The following is a 10,386-nucleotide window of genomic DNA, read 5'->3' on the forward strand; positions in this document are numbered from 1 at the left end:
GAGAAATAATAGTAGTGAGGTAACTTGTGGGCCTCTTCATTTCCCCTGAAACAGTGTTGTAATTCACTGAGACAAGACCAACTGTTGAAAATCACCTGGTAAGTTTGATTTTTCAAATGAATGGAACCTATTGGTGTAAGACAAACATACATGAAGTGGGCATTCTATGAAAAGCAAAAATAAGAAAGGGAAAGAACTTTGAACCTTGCTCATCACTCTATAACTGTCTGCCTATGAACAAAAGGAACACCTAGCTGTAGGCCAGCATCCCTGCCCTACATTTACTGGAGGGACAAAGAAGTTCAGCTCCTTGCAGAATGTTTAGGGTTTAACTTACGTTGCTAGGGCGACCTGGAATGCGGCTGTGGAACTGAGTCAGCCCGTGGTGGACCAGTGGGACCTGCAGAGTGAGGCTTAGCATACGGGCCCTGATAAAAGGATACCAGGCCTTCACGGATGATACAGAGAGAAGGCAGAAGTTCCTTACCCAGCATGATACACGGTCAAAGCCAGCAGGGAAGGCAGCAGCAGGGCTCGCAGCCAAAGCGCCATGATTCCACTGTCCCAGGTACCCTACCCCCTCAGGTGGACCCTATGGGCTTTACTTCCTTTTCCTTCTCGTAGTCTAATGAATAACAGCTAGCTACTGTGCTTGTAACTAATGTTCAACCAGACAAGCAGCACTTAGTTTGTGAACTGCACCAACTCACTTTGGGAAAGGCCACTGGAGGGTCAGTGCAGGTTGGCCCTCCCAAATTAGCAGCACAGAGGATACAGTTTGTTGCCGCAGAGTGCAGGCAGGCACAGATAATGAAGGGCACAAAAGCACAAATTCTAGGCTGAGGGGTGTCATCCTGGTTAGCAAAACACTGAAACCTTAACACTTAATACTCTGCTCCTTTCAAGTCCCTGCCAATTTTTTTTTAAGTTTTAGGGGCTGGTGCGATGGCTCAGTTAACCAATCCTCCCCTTGTAAGCACCAGCATCCTCTATGGAAGCCAGTTCATGTCCCAGTTACTCCACTTCCCATCCAGCTCCCTGCTTAAGGCCTGGGAAAGCATCAGAGGATGGCCCAAAGCCTTGGGACTCTGCAATCCACATGGGAGACCCAGAAGAAGCTCCTGGCTCCTGGCTTTGGATACGCTCAGCTCTGGCTGTTGTGGCCATGTGGGAAGTAAACCAGTGGATAGAAGGTCCTTCTGTCTCTCTTTCTCTCCGAAAATCTGCTTCTCCAAAAAAAGTAAGTAATTAAAAAAAAAAAAGAAAGAAACAGATAATTGTAAAAAAAATTGTAAAGAAAGAGTTCCTCTGTACATTTAAAAATTGAAACTAAAAATAAAAATGGAAATGAAAGATTCTAGAAATTGTTTAAGCTAACAGCACAAAGAAAACAAAAACATGCATGTTTATCATGTATTTAAGTGTATTTGATAAAAACTGAAATTTTTAAATAAAGAAGAAAGTGTCTTTGAAGGTTGTTAACACCAAAACGTTTGATATTAGAAGGTGGTAAAATGCATGTTTAATACCAGTAAGCCACGCAGGGCTCTCACCCACCAGCAGACCTCCTCACTCGCCAGGCACGCTAAGGACAAAGCCCCGTATGCCCAGCACTGTGCTTAGAGCCAGCCAGCCCTCTCTCCAGCTTGTGTCCTGCCCCCCACCTCATGTCTGTGCGTGAGCTGGAAACGTTGGCAGTGTCTCCGACTCCTGTCAGCTGCGCATGTCCTTCCAACACAGGCTCATCCTGCATGCTTCCCCTCTGCTGACAGAGCTTTAACAGGCTGTGCTTGAAACAGAAATAGGGCTGCATCAGTCAACTACACAAGAACCTGAGGTGAGAGACTCTTCAATGCAAAAACATAGTAATTTTCTGTCATTATTCCATTTCAAACGCTCTACATTTACATTTAAAAATAACACAGTAAGATAATCCTTGTAAAATTATGTAAAGAATTCTGTGCCATAGGTTTATTATGGTAGATATCATTGCTCTTAATTATAAAAGGTTAAAATTCCTAGCATATTGAACGATCACCCACATCTTAACAAATGATCAAATCAGTCATGGAGTTTTTGGGGGTCGGCCTCTGGCCTAGTAGACTCCCATGCTCCATATCAGGTCCCTGTCTCATGTCCTGGTCCAGCTTTCCACTGCTGCAGAACCTGGGGCACAGTGGTGATGGTTCGAGTGTGGGTTCCAACCACCCACATGGGAGACCTAGCTTGGATTCCAGTTTCCAGCTTAGCCCAGCTCTGTGTGCCTATGTGTGTCTCTGCCTCTTGAGTAAGTAAATAATGTTCCAAGGCCCTCAGACCAGTTGACTACACTAGGGAACATGTTCTCCTGCGCAGTGAGGAAAGGAGACCCCAGAGATGGTCCTGGAGCTGCCTGTGAGCGCCAGGGGCTGCTGCTTGTGGCAGGTGTAAAGCTAGGGACACAAAGGCCACATTCACACTTGTAGCAGAGCAGAAGGTCAGAATGCAGCAGACGGTAACAGAAAACCAAGGTGCTCACTGGGACAGCCCAAGGACACGCTGGCAGAGGGAATTCAGGCGAGGCCTCCTGGCTGCTCTTGTCCTATCTACTGTCCCACTGGGCTCTACCACCTATGATGGTTACAGTCCCCTTGCATCCTACACATGGCTCTGGACCACTGTATGTTGCCTCCATGACCCAAGTTGTGGATCCCCTTCCCCTAGTCGCTGGAGACCATCATGTGCCAGAGACCCCATCTAAATAGAGGCCATTCTCTCAAACCACCGCGTTCTTACCAGTAAATCATTCATGACAATCCAATCTATCAGAGGTCAATATTGTAGTACTCCTTGATAGCTGCCCATCCTCCTCCATTACCAGGCCTCTCTTTCAAATTTCCCAAATGTCCTGACCAGCTGGAAACATCCCTGGACCTGCTCGCCCGGCTCCTTACCTGGCGCTGGCGGCAGGCAGGCTGCAGTCTCGCCTGAACAAGGAGTTTGGGACTGATTCGACTATTCCCACTATTTCTTTCAGCAGTCCTGCTCGGCTCATCTTAAAGGCGTCGCTTGATGAGAGGGGCTTGGCTACTGACGGCTGGAATCTTGATGCTCCAACTCCCACCCAGGACTCTAGTCTCCAACATGACGGCGTTAGCTGCAGATCTCCAAAGGGCCCCCAGAGGCTGTGTCTGGCACATCTGGCCAGCATGTCAGTAATTCTTACCAACTGGTCAGATTCAGTTCTTCACCTTGGAAGGAACACAGGCACATCCACCCAACTGCCCACATTTGATGTAAGCAGTTTGTGCCACCAGGGCCTGAAGAGAGTCCCCTCTGCCTTCTTGTTGCTGGCACTACACATTTTTTCTGCTCAGAGCCCTCAGAGGAGGAAGTAAAAGAGCATGCCCTTACTTGGACATCCAAGCCACAGCTCTACCCAGAACAGAGCCCAAGGCACAGCAACCCATGTTACAATCCTGGGCCTCCGCTTGTCTTTCAATGGTGACCAAATCCCTCTGTGTCAGACATCAACTTCCTGTTTGAAAGCAACATGAGATGGTTTCACTTGGGTCTTCTTAGAAGCCATCCACAAGCTAGAACTTCCACTATGACACACCTGTGACACAGGCACTGGGGTGAACTTAGTGGCCATACCACTGCTTCTCTCAGACTTGGCTTTGGACTGGAGGCGTTGGCCTCCTGGAGGCCCTGCACTCAACTCATCTGGGTCAGAAATGGCTTCCTGGCACCTGCCTCAGCAGAACACGAATACTACCTTCCTGCTGGGCCCTGGTAGAGGCCAGCTCATGACTCCCTGTGCCAGGATCCCCACCTTGCCATAGGTGTAAGATGTCTGCTTGCAGCAGTGGCTCCACTCAGCTTGGCCACAGAACCTTCCAAAATGGGTTGACGCTCACAGCGTGGCCTTTCCAAGATGCAGGAGGCTGTGGCATCTCCTTTGCCCAGGGACCTAGATGTGGTGATGATAATGTTCTCCAAAATGCAGAGTCCCTTGGAAGCAATTATAACCAGGCTTGAAATGAGCCAAGTTCAAGCCTGGTTCCCACTGGGTGTTGGGAATGTTGAGCCGGTCCCAAGCACCTCAGCCCCCATCTCTACCTTCTGCTGCTTCTCAAGTCCTTTTGGACCTCCCTTCTTCACTGAGCACTGTGAATCTGCGTAGCAGCTCCCCATGAGCTCTGTACCCCCACAGCACAAGCTGCATGCAGTCTTGGGCCCAGGCACCTAACAATGGGAATCCATGCATGGGTGGTCCTGCTCTCACTCCTGATGGCCGCTGTGTACCTGTGATCCACCCACAGCTACAGGGATCTTCAGAAAATCAAAACCATTTTCTTTCTGTGCTGGTTACAGCTGTTCAGGGGTCCCCTGTGCCCTCAAAGCACCACCTCCAGTGCCAGTTTTGGTCAGCTCAACAGGCCTAGGGACAGGTGGTCAGCTCTCCTTCTTTGAGTCTGAACAGATCTAGGGCACAGAGCCAACTTCTATCTAACAAAGAACAAAATCAAGCTAAGGGGTCCAGCACCATGGCCTAGTGGCTAAAATCCTCGCCTTGAACGCAACGGGATTCCATATGCATTCTAGTCCCGGCAGCTCCACTTCCCATCCAGCTCCCTGCCTGTGGCCTGGGAAGGCAGTCGAGGACGGCCCAAAGCCTTGGGACCCTGCACCCAGTGGGAGACTTGGAGGAGGTACCTGGCTCCTAGCTTCAGATAGGCGCAGCACCGGCCGTTGCAGCCACTTGGGGTTGAATCATTGGATGGGAGATCTTCCTGTTTGTCTCTATTCCTCTCTATATATCTGGCTTTACAATAAAAATAAATAAACCTTTTTAAAATATCAAGCTAAGATAAGGCACAGGGAGAGGAATACTACAGTAATTGGAGAGACTCCCTGTGAGAGCTACAAGCCATTCAAAGGTAATTCTCCACAGCACCACAAAGGGCCGGGCATGGGGGAAGTGAGAACAGCACCCAAAATGACTACAGCTAGCAGGCTCCACAGACAGGTGCGCTGTGTTTCAGACCTTTCTTAACCCTGAAGTGAGTCAAATTTCAGAGGTCTGTGGGGAGGGAGGACTTTACAGTTAGGTCAAGTTAACAGGCACGTTGTTCTGATTGTGTGGCCAGTCATTTGAGACAAGAAGTGGAAGTCCAGCATCTGTATCTGGCACCATTTAAGGGGGGGGGGGAAGGAAAGGGAAGGAAAGGGAAGGAAAGGGAAGGAAAGGGAAGGAAAGGGAAGGAAAGGGAAGGAAAGGGAAGGAAAGGAAAGGAAAGGAAAGGAAAGGAAAGGAAAGGAAAGGAAAGGAAAGGAAAGGAAAGGAAAGGAAAGGAAAGGAAAGGAAAGGAAAGGAAAGGAAAGGAAAGGAAAGGAAAGGAAAGGAAAGGAAAGGAAAGGAAAGGAAAGGAAAGGAAAGGAAAGGAAAAGGAAAGGAAAGGAAAGAAAAGAAAAGAAAAGAAAAGAAAAGAAAAGAAAAGAAAAGAAAAGAAAAGAAAAGAAAAGAAAGGAAAAGCAAAGCAAAGCAAAGCAAAGCAAAGCAAAGCAAAGCAAAGCAGGGGCAGGGGCTTCTGTAAGACTTATATTCCCTCAGAGCAGTCAGACCCTCAGCGGCAAGCACTTCCCAGATCACATGACTGTTTTCCAGCAACTCTGGACCAAGTCCTTTATCCTAAGTCCTCTGAAGAGGAGACTGTGGCCGCCCCGCAGGCCACATGAAGCTAAGACTAACACTTTGGCATGGGCACTGCCCAAAGTGGACCCATCACAACCCCACGTCCAGCTTGCTCTTCCAACTGTGTAAACCATGTCAGGCACTACAGTCAAGCCACAGCACGCACAGGACATCTGCCCCCAGGAGGACAAGAATCTCCAGAGTACTGGCTCTAAGAGTTGCTGGACCCAGAGGACCTGAGGAGGGGCCAGGAGCCTCCATTTTCAAAGTCCCCAAATGACCTTTAAGACCAATGACTTGGGGAGCACAGCCAAGTGTGGTGATTTCTGGCTGGAAAACCTGAGCAGTTCACCTGTGAACAGGGTGCCCAGTTCTCAACCCAGGGTTCCTGCCCTCCTTCATTGCCTTGCAGCATAGCTCACTCTACAGACTTCCCCCTCTCCACCCTCCACCCCCCAATCGGACCCACTCTGAGCACAGGTGCTGCTGACTCCACCTGCAGAGACTCTTGTCTGTGACATCACAAGACTGGGTGTTGCCAGGATAGGCTCTGCAGAGGCAGCCAGGATGAACCCCAAACCTCACAGCCTGAAGATGGTGTTCACAGAGGTTCCCGGCCCACGCGCCCCCCAAACTACCATCGGTAACCTCCCAGCACCACAGGGGGCTCCCCCCACACCTCCCCCCTCTGTCCACAGGCCAGGCTGATTTCCTTAACTGAATTCACTAACTACTGGACCCCTTGTCAACTTGACTCAACTGCCTACAACTGTAGACCCCATCTATCTGTGCCCCCCACTCACAGTCCATACATCTTTTCAGAGCCAGGATGGAGAGAACATAGGGCCAGGCTTCCAAGAAGTACAATAAAAACACATATGCCCCTTCAGCTTTATGCCCCCAAGCCACCTTTAGCACGGGAGGTACTGGGCATTGGGACAGGGTATAAGCAGGACCAATGTGGCCCCAGCACTCAGAAAGCTCACAGCCCAGGGGACAGGAAATAACAAGGGAGAAAGCCAGGTGCTGTTAAACAGTGAGACGGGCCATAAAAAGGAACAAAATAAAAGGAGGGGCAGGGAGAATGTGACCAGAGAGCTGAAGCACAGAGGAAAGGGAAGAGGAAGGTCAGCCTACCAATGAGCATGGGATGCTGTGCTTTTCTTCCTCCTGCCATCTCTGTTTCTGTCTTGAACAGCTTCCACGCTGTCTGAAGAAATTTCACAATTTGTCCTAGCACAGATCCACTGGCAAAAGTCTCCCCACTTGGCCCACCTGAATATATTTTAATTTTTATTTTTTATGGTGTTTACATAATTGACCAGGGCGGGAAAGATCAAAGATTAGGAGAAAGTGAGTGAGACCATTGTTTCCAACTTTTATTTTTCCTCCTGTATCTGGAGGAAGGGGACAGGAAGGGGGAAAGCCACACGCAGCCTCCCAACTGCCTCAGTACCCAGGGATGGGGAATGACCACCCGATGTCAACCTGATGTGGAGAATGTTCCGAGGGTTCTGCTCAGAGAGTTTTGATAGTTCTGAAATGCTGTCTCACCAATTCAGGGATAAGGAAATCCTTCCAAGGTTTTGACTGACACAGTTCACATTAGAATCTCCATTCGCCAAGATATTTGCTGTCAATGCTCGGCTGAGGTAGTCAACTAATTTGTTCTGTCCTCCTTCCTCTGCTATGCTACCAGATGTTCTCTGCAGGCCCAGTGGACTGCCATATCCTCCTCGTGCATCTTGGGCATGCCGTCCACTGCTCCATCTAAACCACTAAGGACCCCAGTGCTGACACACACACTCCACACTCCGACCACAGATCCTGCGATTCTCCTCATGGTTGGAGTTTTGAGTCCAGCAGTTCAGTTATGGGGATCCCCAAAGAAATCTCGTCTGAGGTGATCCTAGACCTGACTCTTGTGTGTACTTTCCAATACGGGGTCCAGCTCAGTCTGTCACCCACATCAGCTTATGTACACACTGCTAATTGCAATTGCTGGATCAGTTCTGTCTCTAGCCCCATCTCTTAGACAAACTAATGGACGCTGTGGCCCAGATCACCCCAGCCCACTATACTCTCAGCCCTCATGTGCACCAGTGGGAGGTACAGCCTAGTCAGAGCAACCTCCAATAACTCCTACCACCCCCGGGGTTCCTGTGCTTGCCAGCATGTGAAGCAAACTGGTCCAGTCTAACTCACATCCCATTCAGTTCTAATACACATCAATGGGTATTAGAAACTAATTCAACGCAACCAACCCTACTATCCAGCCCACACTCATGCTAGCAGTGCCACTGCCAGTCTAGCCAGGCCCATCCCCAGCCTGGTTCTTGTGCTCACCAGTGGAAGTTGCAGCCCATCATTTAGTACTCAGAGTTTCCCTACTGGGTCCACTCCCATTCCCAGACCTTGTACTCTCCAGGGGGTTCCGCAGTCTTGTTTGACAGGACTTGCTCCTAGTCCCAGCACTTGCTAGCTGATGGTGCAGCTAAGCCCAGCCAACCTGCACTTACTCTGGCTCATGCATGCACCAGTGGGTACGATTGATTATCCCAACCTGGCTCTCCCATTAGCCCAGTTCACATGCAGGCTGATGAGTGTTGTAGCTCTGCCCAGCCTGGTCTGCCCTGAACCCCAGTTCTCATGCTCACCAGTGGAAGTAGTGGCCCATCAGGGGGATCCATGCTGTCCTCCTACCAGGCTCGTGTCTTTCTCCCTTGCTCTCATGTGTACTGGTGGGTGCTGCAGCCCAGTACGGCATAGCCCATCTCACCTTGGCATTTGTTCGTGGGTAATTCAGCCTGGTCTGGTCTGTACCCGATTCCAGCTCATGCTGGTGAGTGCTACTGCCTAACCCAGCCAGCCAGCCCCCAGTCGCAGCCCTAATGTGAACTGGCTGGTGTTACAGCCCAACCTGTCCTGCACTCCATTCCAGTTCTCAGATCTGCCAGTGGGTGCTAAGAACTGGTCCCACCTGAAACTGGAGTGCCTTTTTAGGCCGAGAACTCTGAGGTCATCCACCCCCTTTTGGATCTATCACATGGGATGGAAGAAGCCCAAATCCTTCCTCACAGGATCCAAGGTGTTCGGAACAACAGCCAGGAGCCCTGAGCTGGCTGCAGAAACAGAACAGTAAACTTCCTTTGGGACTAGGGAGAGGAGCTTTCTCTGGTCCCTACCTAGTTCCAACTTTCGATCCCCACCCTCTCTTGCAAAGACCATCACGGTCACTCCGGAGCACCCCCCACCAAACACACACACACACACACAAATTAGAATAGATAGGCAGAGAACAAGGAAAGCTTAGAACCAGACAGGAAATGGTCAGCATGGACTCAAACATACCTTACTAGGTAGGACACAAAGATTAGTTACTCCTCACTAAGGTATTGAAGATTTCTCTGCACACCCCTCCTAAAATAGTTCTACACCTCAACTGTTGACATATGCCTTGCTAGAGTTATAAGCCAGTTTAGACTATCCTAAAATCTGCCAAGTTCAGCAAAATTATGCTTCAACACTATAAACTGCTAAATACTAAAATGAAAATAGACACAGGACAGCTGAACAGTACCCTAGAGCCATTTTAAGGTGTATAGCAGCTAGTTCTGTGTATAAACTAAAATTGAAATGTCAATGAAGTAGTCACAGGATGTGGTTAAGAACTTGCATTTTTTTTTGACGTATTGGTTACTAAATACCATGTCAATTAATTCCATAATGTTGTAAATTGTCGTTGATGTTATGTCGTGGCTTTAAATTGCCTTCAGACCAGAGATGGTCTCCCCAAGAAACTGTTGAATTTACCTGGACAATAAGATGCTGGACTCTATGCTTGGTATACACTTGCAATGAAAGAATCTGGACTGAATTTGAAATGTAATACAGCAACAAGGTGGAGGAATCCACCTTTGGGGGGAAAGTAAGTAGAGGGGTTGGGGGAATCCAGAGCCTATGAAACTGTGTCACATAATGTAATGTAATTAATAAAACATATATATATATTTTTAAAAAAGAACTGGTCCCACCTGGGTCTCTGCCAGACCTGACCCACACGTGTGCTTGTGAGTACTGCAACCTGGCTTTGTCTGGGCTGCTTTCTGCCGTGGTTCTTGTGCTCACTTTGAGGGACTGCATGAAGACAGAGGAGTTCCCCAAGCTCCTCTATCAGTTCTTCCCCAATGGCAGACCTCGTGCACATCTGTGAATCCTTGGCCCAGGCTGATTCAGTCCACCTCACATCCTGGCAGGAACAGGAACGGCTGCTATACACCTTACTCTTTGGTGTTACAACCCAGTCACAACTGGTCCACAGCCAGGCACAACTCTCACACGGTTCAGCAGGAGCTGAGACCTAGTCCAGCCTGTCCTAGACCCATCCTGGCTCTCATGAGCACCAGCGGACGCTGGAGTCTAGTCCAGTCTGGTACACCCAGACTAGTCCACATCCATGCCAAGGGACACTGCAGCCATGCCCATCCCAGACCACCTCCACCATTCTAGCGCTCATGCTCACCATTAAGAACTGCAACCCAGGGCAGGGCATCCCCATAGCTCCCTGACCAGGCCTGGATCTTGCACGTGCCAGTGATTGCTCTGACCCTGCTCGGCATAGCCCATCCCCCAACTTGGGCGTTGCCATTGGATGCTACAAAAGCATGGCCTGTCCCTGGCCTAACCCAGCTGTTAGGTGCTATGGCTTA

General features: G+C 49.4%; 1 protein-coding gene across 1 annotated transcript in view; it reads left to right on the forward strand.

The window, feature by feature from the left end:
* The window catches only part of LOC121155079 (zinc finger protein 470-like), a 70,834-nt gene that overhangs the window by 16,784 nt on the left and 43,664 nt on the right, over positions 1–10,386 (forward strand).

The sequence above is a fragment of the Ochotona curzoniae genome, unplaced genomic scaffold, assembly GCF_017591425.1.
Source record: "Ochotona curzoniae isolate NIBS_2020 unplaced genomic scaffold, NIBS_Ocur_1.0 contig_2861, whole genome shotgun sequence".
In the NCBI taxonomy this organism is placed as follows: domain Eukaryota; kingdom Metazoa; phylum Chordata; class Mammalia; order Lagomorpha; family Ochotonidae; genus Ochotona; species Ochotona curzoniae.